Consider the following 17,460-nt stretch of genomic DNA (forward strand, 5'->3'; position numbering starts at 1 on the left):
ACCCTGACAACTGTTGTTATGTATGTGGGAAATTCACTCCAAAGCCCAAAGAAAACCAATCACTGATTTGGTTAAGAAGGCCTATAAATTTTTGATTGTCCTGTAGGTGACCAAAATAAAAATTTTGCACCTGTATAATCTGTACTACAACGTTAACCGAGCAGTTGAAAGGAAAATGCCGAGCCACACCATTCGCTGTTCCGATGGTGTAGAGTGAGCCTAATGACCATTATTCAGACTGTTACTTCTGTCTTACAAATATTTCGTGACACTGAACAAAACCAGACATAAAATAAAGTATCGAAATATATTTCAGTCTATTTGCCTCTGCCCCATGATGAGGGGTTACCTGTTCCTATCTGTAACTTGAAAGCCACGGAACCAGACACCATGTCAAGCGAATCAGAAAGTACTGAAAATATAGAAGAGTACTCTGATAAATATCATGACACTTCGCCTCAGTTCTTAATGTAAAGGAACTGAAGGATTTTGTCCGCGATCTAAAACTTTCGATACAGCAAGCAGAACTCTTGGGGTCGAGACTGCAACAACGGAACCTTCTAGCTCCAGGGACAAACATTTCCTGTTTCAGATCAAGAGGTGCTTCCTTCGCTCAGTATTTAGATACGCAGAATTCAATGTGTGTATGTAGAGATGTCAATGGTCTGATGATGCAGCTAGGTGTACAACATAATCCACATTAGTGGCGACTATTTTTGACTCCAGTAAAACAAGGTTGAAAGCAGTACTGCTGCACACTGGCAATTCATTTCAATCGGTACCTTTGGCTTATGCGTTATACACGACAGAAACTTCTGAAACCGTGGCTTTGCTGCTAGAGACAATCAAATATAAGGATCATGAATAGCAGCTTTGCTGCGATTTAAAAGTTGTTGGACTCCATACAGGTACAGGCTGGATTCACGAAATGTTGCTGCTTTTAGTGCCTTTGAGAGAGCTGTAACACCAGGAACCACTATACAGTTAAGGAATGGCCTATAAGGAAGTCATATGTTTTTGAAAACGTAAATGTGAACAATACCCGATTAATTGAGCCAGATAAAATCATTTTGCCTCCCCTTAATATAAAGTTGGGCTTTATCAAGAACTTTGTAATAGCTGTGGATAAATAAGGTGAGGCCTCCAATCACTTAAGAGAAAAGTTTCCCAAATTAAGTGAGGCAAAGCTGAAAGAGGGTTTATTTGTTGGACAACAAATAAGAAAATTAATGAAAGATCCAACCTTCGATATCAAACTCACAGCTATCCAATTAGCTGCTTGGTCTTCTATTAAAGCAGTTGTGGAGATCTTTTTGGGAAACAGAAAAGACAGAAACTATGTGACCATTGAGAATGACCTGTTGGACAACTATAAGAAAACGTGGCGTAGAATGTCGCTTAAAATTCACTTTTTACATTCTCACCTTGATTTCTTCCCAGACAATTTGGGAGCCGTTAGCGATGAGCATGGTGAACGCGTTTACCAAGACATTCTTACCATAGAACACCGCTACCAAGGTCATTGGATCCCTTCGATGATGGGTGACTACTGCTGTGGTCTTGTTAGACGATTAAAGGTGAAAATATCTTTTGAACTTCTATTGGCAACATGCCCATGTATAAATACAAAATAGTATTGATTTCAAACGTTCTGAATGTGTATTTTGGTTTGACTTCATTGTGTTAATTTTCGCTGATACCATTTTTTATTCTGCTATGTATCTAGGAAATGAGACGTCATAGAGAAAAACTGATTTTACCAGTGTATTCACCACCCCAAAATTAGGTAATTCCACCCATTTACAAACCAGATGCAGAAAGAAAGTTTAAATTTTTTAACTAATGTGACTGAATTGTAATGCGAGTGCTACTCTGATATCGATAGGTTGGGATAAGAGAGGAATTAATGGTACCCCTTACCAGGTAAGTCAGAAGACAAGACGATAAATAATGTAAATGTAGTTTTGCAACACTTTTGTAGGCCCAACAGGAAATTACTGGTAAAAGATGTACTGAATGTGGATATTTTTGAGAGGCTGATATGGCTGCTTGAATGGCACGCGACTCTGAAGAATACCTAAGTTTTAGTGGAAAATAGCGTTTCCACGTAAAGTGGTATGTGACGTTTAAGCCACTCTCGACTTTAGAATGTAGCGTGTGAGAAATCTGTGCGCGGCAAGCTATTCTAGTACGAAACTCTCTTGATTTTTTTGAGTCCTATAAAAGACTTATATCGCATGTGTCATATGATGTGAGGGTTCGGCGAAAAAAAAAAAACATTTTTGTGCAAACAATGTTTGTACTTAAATGTGTTGCGCATAAGCCTTGGTCTTTGTTCCATGAGGCTCTGTTCACTATTCGTGTCAATGAAAACAGTTAACAAATATAAAGAGTCAAAAATTATTTTAGGTGAAAAATTTAGGTGACTCAGCCTTCCCAAACACATGTGCGAAGCCGGACAAAGACGCTGGTATGTCGATGCTAAAACTTACACACCGACTACTCATTTTGCAAGTATAAGCAGAGCTTGATAAACTTAGTATGTCCTCCACAATGCCACGCTGTGTGGCCGCGCAGTTTAAGGCGACATGTCACGGCCCCGCCCGCCAGAGGTCCGAGTCCTCCCTCAGGCATGGGTGTGTGTGTCCTTCTTCGCATAAGTTAGTTTAATTAGTGTGTAAGTCTAGGGGCCGATGACCTCTACAGTTTGGTCCCTTAGGAATTCACACTCATTTGAACATTTTTCTTTTGTCCTCCACAATGTCAAATTACCACTGTCTTGAAGGAGAACGTGTATCAGGGGCGACATGGATGAAGCAAATGATAACAGACGAATAAACACATTGAATCAGATTAAAACTCTTTCGGTAGCTTACAGAAATTTCGTCGCTAGAAAGTACAGTGACACAGTAGGCTTCAGACTTAACAAATTATGTCAGTTATCTCACGAACTGAGTAAATAATTTTTAAAACTAATTCATAAGTGCAAGTGAAGTTTTAGTGTCATATCACATTATCCGAATTTAGATGATAACCTTCAGTCATTAATAATGATCTGCGAGCGAAATGTACGATACTAAATTGTCAGAAGCTAAATCTTAATTGTAGATGCCTTTAAATAACACTACCTTATACGTTTGAAAAGTGTGTTAACGAAGCTGAGTGATGTCCGACATATAGAACCATTGTGAGAACTGAATAGAAGCGTTCGCTGAAAAATCGCTTACAAACACAATTTTTGTCAGGATCGCAGTTGCTTTATTTCTCGGTTTTCCTCATGGAGTATTTCAGCATCAGATTAGTAACGTTACAGACCTGTAACCAGAAGGCATTAACTGCCAAACTATCAGTATGCTTCGACACGATGTGCTGTATCTAATCTTTTTATATATAAATGGTATTTATGTAATGGTAACGACACCGAGACATGCCACAAGTGAAATCGGAAAACAGAATAATTGTAATAGTAACAAAAGTTCTTTGTGGTTGTGTGAAATTGTACTGTAATATATTTACGAATTTTATGTCATATACACTACTGGCCATTAAAATTGCTACACCACGAAGATGACGTGCTACAGGCAGAACATGCTGTGTATTGCAAATGATTAGCCATTCGGAGCATTCACACAAGGTTGGCGCCGGTGGCGACACCTACAACGTGCTGACATGAGGAAAGTTTGCAACCGATTTCTCATACACAAACAGCAGTTGACCGGCGTTGCCTGGTGAAACGATGGTGGGATGCCTCGTGTAAGGAGGAGAAATGCGTACCATCACGTTGCCGACTTTGATAAATGTCTGATTGTCGCCTATTGCGATTGCGGTTTATCGTATCGCGACATTGCAGCTCGCGTTTGTCGAGATCCAATGACTGTTAGCAGAATATGGAATCGGTGGGTTCAGGAAGGTAATACGGAACGCCGTGCTGGATCGCAAAGGCCTCCTATCACTAGCAGTAGAGAAGACAGGCATCTTATCCGCATGGCTGTAACGGATCGTGCAGCCACGTCTCTATCCCTGAGTCAACACATGGGGACGTTTGCAAGACAACAACCATCTGCACGAACGGTTCGACGACGTTTGCAGCAGCATGGACTATCAGCTCGGACACCATGGCTGCGGTTACCCTTGACGCTGCAACACAGACAGGAGAGCCTGCGATGGTGTGCTCAACGACGAACCTGGGTGCACGAATGGCAAAACGTCATTTTTCCGGATCAGTTCAAGTTTTGTTTACAGCATCATGATGGTCGCATCCGAGTTTGGCGACATCGCGGTGACCGCACATTGGAAGCCTGTATTCGTCGTCGCCATATTGGCGTATTATATGGCGTGACGGTATGGGGTGCCGTTGGTTACACGTCTCGGTCACCTCTTGTTCGCATTGACGGCACTTTGAACAGCGGACGTTATACTTCAGATGTGTCACGACCCGTGGCTCTACCCTTCATTCGATTTCAGCAGGATAATGCACGACTGCATGTTGCAGGTCCTGTACGGGCCTTTGTGGATACAGAAAATGTTCGACTGCTGCCCTGGCCAGTACATTCTCCAGATCTCTCACCAATTGAAAACATCTGGTCATTGGTGACCAAGCAACTGGTTCGTCACAATACGCCAGTCACTACTCTTGATGAACTGTGGTATAGTGTTTAAGCTGCATGGGCAGCTGTACCTGTACACGCCATCCAAGCTCTGACTCAATGCCCAGGTGTATGAAGGCCGTTATTACGGCCAGAGGTGGTTGTTCTGGGTACTAATTTCTCAGGATCTATGTACCCAAACTGGGTGAAAACGTAATTATATGTCAGTTCTAGTATAATATATATGTCCAATGAATACCCGTTTATCATCTACATTTCTTCTTAGTGTAGCAATTTTAATATCCAGTAGTGTACTATACAGAAGAACCTATTAGATAAGTGGAGTACAGTACATGAAACACAGCGAATTTCAGTGTATTGCCTTGTGTTTGATCCAATTCTTACTGAATTTCTTAGAAGACTAAAAGAATTTTCTTCATACAATGTAAAAAAGGCATGTAAGTTACGTATTTCGCCGTTTTCTATGGTTGTGATCGCCCGGAAGCAGACGTTACTGACTTTCGCTTTCCTCTCTCAGTGTAGGCCCACTCCGCTGTATCTGGTTTGAGGCACGCTATGTGTATAGAAACTAGTACGTTGGTTTAGTAAATAAATCGAGGATCGCAACACACTAGGATGAAATATTTCTTAAACAAGTTTGGCGGAACTTAGTCCGACCTCATGTTGAAACACGCGGTGGTGAAAATCACAAGTTCCCGCAGATACACCTACACTGAGCGGACAAAAGTATGGAAACATAAAAAACACTACATATTACCATGGTTAATACGTTCTAGGAAAACACGTAGTCATTCAAACCAGTTCTCAGTCGTCTCGGAGTGGATAAATATAAGTCCTTTATGGTAATCAAGGGAATTTTACACCATTCTTCCTGCAAAATAGTGGGAAGTTCGGATAACAATGATGGAGTTGAACAGAGATCACACACCCTTCTCTCCAAAGGAGACCAAAAAGGCTCAATAATATTGAGATCTGGTGTCTGGTGGCCAAGGGAGATGTGAAAATTCATTCTCTCGTTCGCATAACAAAGCTCCTGTCTGAACAGGAGCTCTTCCGTCTTGGATCGCATCATACCCATCGACGATCAAACATTGCACCATGGAGAGGACCAGATCAGACAAAACGGTCAGATAATCCCTGGTAGTAACGTGCCCTTGCAGAGTAGCCATGGGGCTCACGGAATACCTCGCTATGGCTGTCCGAATCATCACCGACGCCCTCCATGGTGACCCTTGGACGTAAACTCGGCCCATCAGTTGGAAACAGTGTGAAGCAAGACTCAGTCGACCAAACAACTTTCTACATCACTCTACAGTCCGCCCCGGTAGCTGAGTGGTCAGCGTAACAGACTGTCAATCCTAAGGGCCGCCGGCATGGTAGCTCAGCGTGTACGGTCAGAGGGCTGCGTGCTCTCTGTAATAAAAAAACTGAGTCAAAGAATGAACGATGAACTTGAACGGATGTCTTATGACGTCCGCCCAGACCAAACGCAACGAACAATATCGAACAAAATGAATTTAAAAAAAATATATATATTTTTAAAAAACAAAAAAAAAGGGCCCGGGTTCGATTCCCGGCTGGGTCGGAGATTTTCTCCGCTCAGGGACTGGCTGTTGTTTTGTCCTAATCATCATCATTTCATCCCCATCGACGCGCAGGTCGCCGAAGTGGCGTCAAATCGAAAGACCTGCACCAGGCGAACGGTCTACCCAACGGGAGGCCCTAGCCACACGACATTTCCATTTTTTTATCACTCTACAGTCCAGATTTTTTGGCTTCGGCACCATGTTTTCCTGTTACGGACATCTGCTTCACTTATGAGCTTTTCTAGAATTCCAGCTCGCACTGCAGTTTCTAATTTATGGGACTCCCATCGTGTCGCTTTGATGCTGCCAGGATTCGCGAGTGCGACCGGCTGGCAACGAACCAGTTAAATAGGAGCTTCAAGATTAGGTACTTGTATAGCAGTGCCATAGGATTAGTTATACTGAGAATATCGCTTATTTTGCATGTCGCCCTTTGGGTCACATCAAAGTATTTGTCAAAGTTCAGTATTGTAATCTTTTTCTTTCGTAATAAAACTCATTAATACGATTTGTTTGAATGTTGCCTAGCAATCAGAGAAACCAGACACCCCATATTTGACGACTAGGCTGGAAATAACGTTTAACGTGCCTGAAAGGAACTTAAAATGACTGGAAAAATTATGTTCAATCTAAAGACTGCAGATTCAGTAAAATGTTTTTAATTACACTTCTACTTCTTTGGGATACAAATAATAAGCTTGGTTGTTTTGCTGAACTGCTATCGATCAGCAAAGTATTGAGAAAAAAGTAAAGCAAACGATATTGTGTTAAACTTATATTATGTTTCCTATTTGTTGTTTATATGTGTCAAAGTATATAAATGTGTCGCAGAGTATAAACTGTATAACTTAGCTGATCTACAGGTTTCGTTCTATATAGCGGCGAACGCTGCAGTCGCAGGGAAAAGAAGGGAACTAGAGGAAAAATTCTCCTGTTGGAGCTCAAAAAAGGCGAATATCTTCCCCTTTAAAAGACTCTGACAGATAAGTGGGGATCAAGTTGCATGAATCCTCATTCTACGACTCTCGCCACAAATTTCGGCATGTTCGCGCCTTTTTGTGCTGAAAGAGAATGACAGAGAGATAGTGACGTTGGAAGAGAGAGGAAACAGTGCCAGTGGGAGAGAAGGAGAGAGGAGACAGTGATGGTCGGAGAGAGAAAGTATCAGTGAAAGAGAAAAAGAGGTGGATGAAGACAATAGCAGTGGCAGCCAAAGAGAGAGAGGAGATACCGATGGTCAGTAAGAGACTGTGCCTGTAAAAGAGTAAAGGTGATGCATGGAGGCAGAAGCGGTTTGAGGAAAAGAGAGAGGAGACAATGGAAATGGAAAAGGGAGATGAGTGGACGCCCTTTATAGACTTGAGGGCTTGTGGACCGGCGAACTTGAACACCTGGTTACAGGGGAGGCTGCAATTTGAACCTAAATTGTAAACACGTGGGTACAGAGGGAAAATTTAGTTTGAAACACCAGAAATTTTTGAGTTGCCGAGATATGGTGGAGACCGCGGCGACGGCAAAGGAAGACAAAACAAGACAATCTAAGTCTGAGCGACGACAGTGGCAGTGGGATATAATGTAAGTCAATGGGAGAAATACGAGACAGTAGGAGAGAGACACAAACAGTGTCAGTGAGAGGGAGATGCTGAGTACGAACACTTCATTACTAAGAGACACTGGATAAAAGGATTTACAATGTTCTGTGTTAAAATAGCGAAAATATGTTCGCATGCCTGAATGTTTAAATTTTTGGCGAGGAAGGTGGAAAGAAGAATAAGACTGCTGGTTCTCTACTTTTCTGCCAGTGTTTTAGAGAGTGATATATTCGCCTTTTTTGTTCTCCGACAGGCGCACTTTTTCGCTGTTTTCGACTACGGTACCATACATTGCACGGGACATTGACGTCGGAATTAGAGCGAATTAACAATTATTTATAGAACAATAGGTTGAATCTGACTGCTCACACAGGTGTATCAGTGAGCCAATGTTAATAGTACTAATTTCGGCCATACTACAGACCATGTGAACATTCGAGAAAACTATACACACTGAAACATGTCAATGCACTGTATTTAGAAAGCAGATGAATCCGAAGAAATAACGTGAAGTGTTCCGACGCAGAGCAGAAACTTTCACATTCCACACAAAAGCCACAGCACATCGCTCAGATTTTAGATCCTTTTGTTTCAGTTGTTTTTCTTTTTATGGAACCAATAAACTACTGAAGTTATTTTGTTAGTGCGTAAGTTCGTAAAGTTTTTCTTTTGCATATTGGTCTTCCGGTTGCTATAGATTTATGTACCAATTGTAGTTCACTGTTCCTATTTGAGTTTACATATAGCCGTTTTGTCAATTAGATATAGTGACTGGAGCTGTGAACGCTAGAAAATGGAGTTCAAAGAGTAGAAACGGGACCCTACCCGACATATTATGTTTGAGTTCAGTAGAGGGGTCATTGAAGCAGCCAGAAACATTTGCGCAGTGTATGGGGATAATGCAACAGAGTACAGCAATAAAAGGGTTTTCTCGTTTTAACTCTTTCATGCACAGGGGTATGAAACAAATCCGACCCTTATTGCTCAAGACATTTATTCGTTGAACAAATGTATAACAATTTGGTTAAAAGTTATATAATTACATTAGAATAAAACCATTAATAGATATTATGATGTAATTCAAAACAGTCTTTCGAATATATGTACCACACTCTTCAAGTTTCATCGCAGTATTGGATGCAGGATCTGTTCTGCAGCAATGGAGGAAGGAGCCTGCCACTCGTAACACTTCAAGCAGCGTGGTAAGTGTTTGAAGCAAGGCTTGTTTTTTCCTAAGCAGAATGGTACCTGGTACACGCAACACATCCATCCGGTTCTTATCAGCTTTTTCGTGGTGCTGCAATTTGCACATCTTCGTCGTGTAGTTCTTCGGGGCTGGTGTGTTGAACTCTCTGTTCTCGCACTTATGGGCGCATGAGGTTTCTTTTTGCTAATCTCTACTGGATTGCTCAGGCGCCTGCCTCTGATCCTTAAAGCAACCAGAGAGTTGCTCACAAGACTTCTGGACACTTCTCTCCGATAGTTCTTCATCGTCATTGTTTCAAGCTTCAGTTCCTTGTGAAGCACAAAGGCATTTACGACACTTGGATCAGTAAAGTATCAGAAGATAGGAGGCTACCATTTCATACTCTTCCTGTCAATTTCATATGTTGATTTTCTTTGATCAAATTTATCCACACAGTTCATATTTTCATTATAAGCGACGATCAGTATAGGGCAAGGCAGCTTTGTCACAGTTCCATCGTTTTCTTTCGGCTGTGCTTCTGTTGTGATTCTTGGGTTATGAAAGCTTGACAACAAATGCACTGTTCCTTTGTCCTTCCATTTTACAATACACAAACCAGTGTCATTTGTAGTCCAGTCGTATTCACCACGTTTCAATTCTTTTTCTTGTTTCAACTTACCAGATTCTTTCCTGATATGTTGATAGTACCACGTGCAAGTATTTGCTCCCTTTTCAGATCCTCCATCAGTTGTACACTTGTGAAATAACTGTCAAAGAACACTCAATGATTTTTTCCTTCAAGACGTGTCAGCAGCTCTCTTACTACCTTCTCTCCAAGACATTTTTTCCTATGTGTAGCCTATCTTACCATTATAAATGTCGAGTTTTAGTGCATAACTAGACTTATTTGCTAACACCCACACTGTATAACCGCTTTTGATTGATTTTTTGTTTTAGGTAAGTACTGTTTCAAGGATGACCTACCTTTGAATTTTATCACTGACTCATCTACACCTACATATTCATTTGGATGGTAGGCACTTCTGAAATTATCACCCACCATTGACGAAAATGATTGCAACTTGTGCTGCTTATTGTAACCCTCATCACCCTGATTTGGGATGCAGCTGTTGTCATTTAGATGCAAAAGCCACCCAAAACGATTAATAGTCATCACTGAACTAATATATGTATCACAAAGATCGGGCTCAGAGCTCTAGTAATCCCTGTAAATTGCCTGTGGTTTTATGGCGATGAGAATGTCCAAGCCAAGAAAAGTTTAAATCTCCCTACATGGTGTGTCTTTGTAAGGCTTCCCATTTTTCTGATACTCCTGTTCAGCATAAAAATTAGTCTGTATCACTATCCACTGAATTACATCATCATATATGAAGGATTTGATTAAATTATAGGGAGTGGAATCCTCTATGTCTCTCCCATGCGCAGCAGGACCAGTTATTGAGAAAAAAGGCTAAGGTTGGTGGGGGTTTCCTGTTTTCCCCAACTGGGGACGCTGTTTACGAGATGTTACATCTGTGAGAGTTGCATTTTAGTCACCTGTATTATGTGCTGGTACTTGCTGTGGATCAGCAGTTGAATTGGATACAGGTCCACCAGAACACTAACATGACAAGACCGTTGTTTGATTGTGTATTTTCTCAGGGGAATCACTTTCGTCTGATGAGCTTGTTTCAGAAATAACCATCACCTGAATGTGGTACACAGTAATCTGGGTCGTCACCACTAAAATCTGCATCTTCGTCTGACGGACTCTGACCTGAAGGTATTCCAGCATGGAGCATTTCCATTATCTCATCATCTTTCAGTACTTACCAAAAGCGATGCATTATAAACTGAAATGGAAGATAATGCTTGAAATTACATATATGAACTTCAGAACTTAATTTACTCTCCCATGCACTTTTATTGCACAAACAATGCACAAAATGTGTAGCACTATTCGATATTCAAAGCAGTTTCTCACATTGGGGAAGAACGTTGATGCATGTTGGTAGATATTTTGGATTCTGAATTATTCACAAAATACTCGTCTTCTATAGAATATATCTAAGAACCATGAATTCTAGAGTGGTAATCAACGTCTCCTATTTACCACTGCGGCTCTGTAAGAATTAATATGCAAATCTTATGAATTACGAATTAATGTGCAGAGTTTAAATATACCGAGAACATCAGCGCTATGATTCTTTCATGCGAAAGAAGACTGAATGATTAGTAACAGTAACAAATTGATTTGAAAAGTAGTGATGAGGACAGTTATAAGGAGTCCAAGACCACCACAGCTAGGGGACTGTACGATAGCTCACCCATGACCTACACGGCAAGGGAGAAACTGATACAACTGACCAAGTTACAAGTTCATCTTCAGATGCTACTCAATAATGAATTATTGTAAAATGTGAGTACGCTCCATTCAATTTTATTTTTTAAATTGTTTTAATTTACTTCCAGTTCATTTTAAAACAAAAGGCTAAGAATTGAACAGACCTGTAGACTGACGAACTGTCTGGTGCTAGTATCGTTGCAGTATGGAGTGTTCTGTTCCTACCTGTTCCTTGGCGTGCCCAAGCCTTTCAGTAAGCAGACATCGGCAAGCTCGCAGTTAAACGGCAATGAGTCGACCAACAGCGTGCCCTGTAACACTGTCAGTGGTGTTTTGTGGGCCAGTCGTTCGGCAACTGTTTGTCACAGCATCGAAGTATGGGTGCCTTGCGAAATGGTATCCAGTTGCCAACGTCCTCGATACAGCGAGACATTGTTGATGCATAGTTGAGTTCAGACAAGTTTTTAACACAAGGCAGACCGCTGAACAGCCTTTCAGTTCATAGGAAAGATGTAAAAGATGAGCAAAGCTGCACTAACATTTCGAAACAAGCTTGAAATTTTAAGCTCGTGCTTCGTATTACAGAGGTCTAATGCTACGAAATCAATGTATTAAAAGTTATAAGTATAAATTGCTTTCATATACTTCATTTCTACTTCTAATTGTCTTGTGGCATCATCACGGTATTCATTGATGCGTCAACGACCTGACTGTCAGTCATATTTGATTTCCATAAAACCCAAATGTTTCATCTAAAATCCTCACAACTTCATATCGGATTTTGAAATTAGACACTTGTGTGTCAATAATAACATAAAATACATTTACCGTGCTGAATTCACCTCTGCCGATTCACTCCTGCTTTCATAATGAAATTATTTCCTCTCGTTAGTCCTCACCTTTGGAAATCCAAGTTCGATATTAGTTGCACTGGCATAAACATTAGATCAGGAAGAAAGGCGTCCCAATTTTCACTCTAAGTATCTTATCTCAGCGTCAATTGTAGTCTTTCGAGCTTGTAGTAATTCTGTAGACAATTGGTACTATCAACTTTAGTTAAACTGATACCTTGATTAAACACACAATTGCATGCAACCGGTGGCGGAGTGTTCGTCGCTGTTAGTAGTAGTTTATCCTGTAGTGAAGTAGAAGTGGATAGTTCCTGTGAATTATTATGGGTGGAGGTTACACTCAACAACCGAGCAAGGTTAATAATTGGCTCCTTTTACCGACCCCCCGACTCAGCAGCATTAGTGGCAGAACAACTGAGAGAAAATTTGGAATACATTTCACATAAATTTTCTCAGCATGTTATGGTCTTAGGTGGAGATTTCAATTTACCAGATATAGACTGGGACACTCAGATGTTTAAGACGGGTGGTAGGGACAGAGCATCGAGTGACATTATACTGAGTGCACTATCCGAAAATTACCTCGAGCAATTAAACAGAGAACCGACTCGTGGAGATAACATCTTGGACCTACTGATAACAAACAGACCCGAACTTTTCGACTCTGTAAGTGCAGAACAGGGAATCAGTGATCATAAGGCTGTTGCAGCATCCCTGAATATGGAAGTTAATAGGAATATAAAAAAGGGAGGAAGGTTTATCTGTTTAGCAAGAGTAATAGAAGGCAGATTTCAGACTACCTAACAGATCAAAACGAAAATTTCTGTTCCGACACTGACAATGTTGAGTGTTTATGGAAAAAGTTCAAGGCAACCGTTAAATGCGTTTTAGACAGGTACGTGCCGAGCAAAACTGTGAGGGACGGGAAAAACCCACCGTGGTACAACAACAAAGTTAGGAAACTACTGCGAAAGCAAAGAGAGCTTCACTCCAAGTTTAAACGCAGCCAAAACCTCTCAGACAAACAGAAGCTAAACGATGTCAAAGTTAGCGTAAGGAGGGCTATGCGTGAAGCGTTCAGTGAATTCGAAAGTAAAATACTAGGTACCGACTTGACAGAAAATCCTAGGAAGTTCTGGTCTTACGTTAAATCAGTAAGTGGCTCGAAACATCATGTCCAGACACTCTGGGACGATGATGGCATTGAAACAGAGGATGACAAGCGTAAAGCTGAAATACTAAACACCTTTTTCCAAAGCTGTTTCACAGAGGAAGACCGCACTGCAGTTCCTTCTCTAAATCCTCGCACCAACGAAAAAATGGCTGACATTGAAATAAGTGTCCAAGGAATAGAAAAGCAACTGGAATCACTCAACAGAGGAAAGTCCACTGGACCTGACGGGATACCAATTCGATTCTACACAGAGTACGCGAAAGAACTTGCCCCCCTTCTAACAGCCGTGTACCGCAAGTCTCTAGAGGAACAGAAGGTTCCAAATGATTGGAAAAGAGCACAGGTAGTCCCAGTCTTCAAGAAGGGTCGTCGAGCAGATGCGCAAAACTATAGACCTATCTCTCTGACGTCGATCTGTTGTAGAATTTTAGAACATGTCTTTTGCTCGAGTATCATGTCGTTTTTGGAAACTCAGAATCTACTATGTAGGAATCAACATGGATTCCGGAAACAGCGATCGTGTGAAACCCAACTCGCATTATTTGTTCATGAAACCCAGAAAATATTAGATACAGGCTCCCAGGTAGATGCCATTTTCCTTGACTTCCGGAAGGCGTTCGATACAGTTCCGCACTGTCGTCTGATAAACAAAGTAAGAGCCTACGGAATATCAGACCAGCTGTGTGGCTGGATTGAAGAGTTTTTAGCAAACAGAACACAGCATGTTGTTCTCAATGGAGAGACATCTACAGACGTTAAAGTAACCTCTGGCGTGCCACAGGGGAGTGTTATGGGACCATTGCTTTTCACAATATATATAAATGACCTAGTAGATAGTGTCGGAAGTTCCATGCGGCTTTTCGCGGATGATGCTGTAGTATACAGAGAAGTTGCAGCATTAGAAAATTGTAGCGAAATGCAGGAAGATCTGCAGCGGATAGGCACTTGGTGCAGGGAGTGGCAACTGACCCTTAACATAGACAAATGTAATGTATTGCGAATACATAGAAAGAAGGATCCTTTATTGTATGATTATATGATAGCGGAACAAACACTGGTAGCAGTTACTTCTGTAAAATATCTGGGAGTATGCGTGCGGAACGATTTGAAGTGGAATGATCATATAAAATTAATTGTTGGTAAGGCGGGTACCAGGTTGAGATTCATTGGGAGAGTCCTTAGAAAATGTAGTCCATCAACAAAGGAGGTGGCTTACAAAACACTCGTTCGACCTATACTTGAGTATTGCTCATCAGTGTGGGATCCGTACCAGATCGGGTTGACGGAGGAGATAGAGAAGATCCAAAGAAGAGCGGCGCGTTTCGTCACAGGGTTATTTGGTAACCGTGATAGCGTTACGGAGATGTTTAACAAACTCAAGTGGCAGACTCTGCAAGAGAGGCGCTCTGCATCGCGGTGTAGCTTGCTCGCCAGGTTTCGAGAGGGTGCGTTTCTGGATGAGGTATCGAATATATTGCTTCCCCCTACTTATACCTCCCGAGGAGATCACGAATGTAAAATTAGAGAGATTAGAGCGCGCACAGAGGCTTTCAGACAGTCGTTCTTCCCGCGAACCATACGCGACTGGAACAGGAAAGGGAGATAATGACAGTGGCACGTAAAGTGCCCTCCGCCACACACCGTTGGGTGGCTTGCGGAGTATAAATGTAGATGTAGATGTAGAATGAATTGACACAGCCAAAACACCCTGTACCACTAAACGTTTTGAACCTGCCAAATTTAGCTTCCTCTGAGAGTTTCAACAGCAATGGCAAGCTGGCCGGTGTGGCCGGGCGGTTCTAGGCGCTTCAGTCGGGAACCGCGCGACCGTTACTGTCGCAGGTTAGAATCCCGCCTCGGGCATGGATGTGTGTGATGTCCTTAGGTTAGGTAGGTTGAAGTAGTTCTAAGTTCTTTGGGACTGATGACCTTAGATGTTCAGTCCCATAGCGCTCAGAGCTATTTGAACCAAGCAATGGCAATCTTATCTAAGTGATCTGTAATTGGCATTGCACCGTCAACCCAAGCTCTCCGGCGAGTATCAGACAATACAAGGAATTTCTAACACACTCTTTCATAATTCCCCATCGTTGTGGACTGCTGCTGAGTGGGTTGTAAAGGAGTTTCCTCTTTTCGAAAAAAGTATCTGCTTCATGATAAGTCTCACCTGCATATACTTCACATAAGGCTATGACAACCACACAGAGAACATTTTGCAAGAGAATTTCATAAATAAAATGTCTCTGAGGTCCTTTATAAGATCGTCTAATATTATTTATAATGATTTATTTAGGAATAAAGAGACGACTCACCGAAAGGCAGAAGGGCTGCGTCTTCGGTAGACACACAGAGACACACAGACAAAAGGTACAGAGCTTTGCTTTGCTAGCTGTCGGAACGAAATTCTTTTCTAAAAGTGTAGGAGAAACATACACACACACACACACACACACACACACACACACACACAACACACACACAGAGGCACAGAGACGCGCACGCGCGCGCACAGACACAGGCACACGCCTGCCTCCCTACACTGTACTGATTCAACTCAATCTTGTCCGTGGCTTTCACTGATAGGAGTTGTCTCTTTGATAAGTATTGACAGAATTAACTGTACAAGAGCAGCTCTCCTTTTCTGATTACAATTTACGAATTTCAAAAACTATTCATGTAATTCATATTTATCAGTTTCCTTCTTGAAGTAAATATAACGCAGGATAAATGTTATTTGTTCAGTTTGACTTGCATAAGTATGACTTGCATTCACAACGTTTGAACAAAACTTCTCATTTTCTCTCGGTTAAAATGTGGCATTCGTAACATGATGAACACAACTAGAAATAAAATCATTCTGAGAATCACTTGACAATTATTGCACTTGTAAACGCTTTCCAGCTTCTTGTCGGTCTCTGACCTTGTGAGTTTGTTTTGCAAGAAGTGGATCATTATGATTCAAGAGCTCTAACATTCCGAAGAAATTTCCGTCATTTGGATCTCCATTTTCCTGAGCTGAACCTCTGAACACCAAGTTGGCTATCCTACGAACGAAAAAATATGGCAAACCTACCTCTTGCATGCCATTTCATTTCTTCACCTTTTAGTTTCTCGCAGGGCAACAAACAGAACTATTTTATGTTGTGTTTACTCTTGAATGCAAAATATTTTCGGTATATGCCTTTTTTGTGTAAAATCACCTTGTGATGGAATTAGAAGTGCCTTATCTTTGAGTGTTGTTAGCAAACCTACCAAATTACAATGATGTACATTTGATGGGGAAATGTTTTGATAGGATTTCCAGCATCATTTAAAGAAAACGCGTTTTCGACTCAATCATAAGGTGGTTTTAATGCACAATGTCTAAAGAAAGTATTGTTCATTCATAGGTAAACACAAAACAGAATTATATTGAATTGTCCAGTATGACTCAGAAAACTGAGAACGAACGTTGAAAGGAAGAGGTAGTGTGGTTATGCTGGTGCTGGAGTAATGTTTTTTTATTTATTGTGTGATACAAAATTTGTTTAACAATATCACTCCGATATTCGCCACTTAGCACCCCGGGGAACCCGAACCTTGAGAGACTTGATGCTCCCCATGAGGCTTGAAGCCACCAGATTTTTCCCGTCTGTCCCCCTCCCCCCCCTCCTCTCATTGGGCCTGCGTTCGCGTTTGTCACTGTGCTGCTTAAAGTAACGTTAACTAGCGAAAACTGAAGGGTAGATATAACGAGTTATGGGACTACTCACTAAGACCATGAAACTCTTTTTATTGTCTTCCTGGTAGTGCGAAATTAAAAGAATAGATTTTTGGCTCCCCCTGAAATCTCTTATTCAATATTTTCTATTAGATAACTCACAGTGTATCATCCTTCAGTCTTTTTTATATATTGTACAGTTTTCAAAAGTACTGGAAACACACGAATGGCAAGAGCTTTCAGTTAAACACATTTTCTGCGTCACAATCGATTAGAGTGCGTAATATCATTTCGTGCAGCTATTAAATAGCAAGGAAACGCTGTCTGTCTAGTTACTTGACACATTAATACGCATGATGTTACAGAAGCTAGAAGACTAATCGCCTCACTTCCAACAACTTTAAGAAGAATTTAAATACC

The sequence above is a fragment of the Schistocerca cancellata genome, chromosome 2 (assembly GCF_023864275.1).
Source record: "Schistocerca cancellata isolate TAMUIC-IGC-003103 chromosome 2, iqSchCanc2.1, whole genome shotgun sequence".
NCBI classification, from domain to species: Eukaryota; Metazoa; Arthropoda; class Insecta; order Orthoptera; family Acrididae; genus Schistocerca; species Schistocerca cancellata.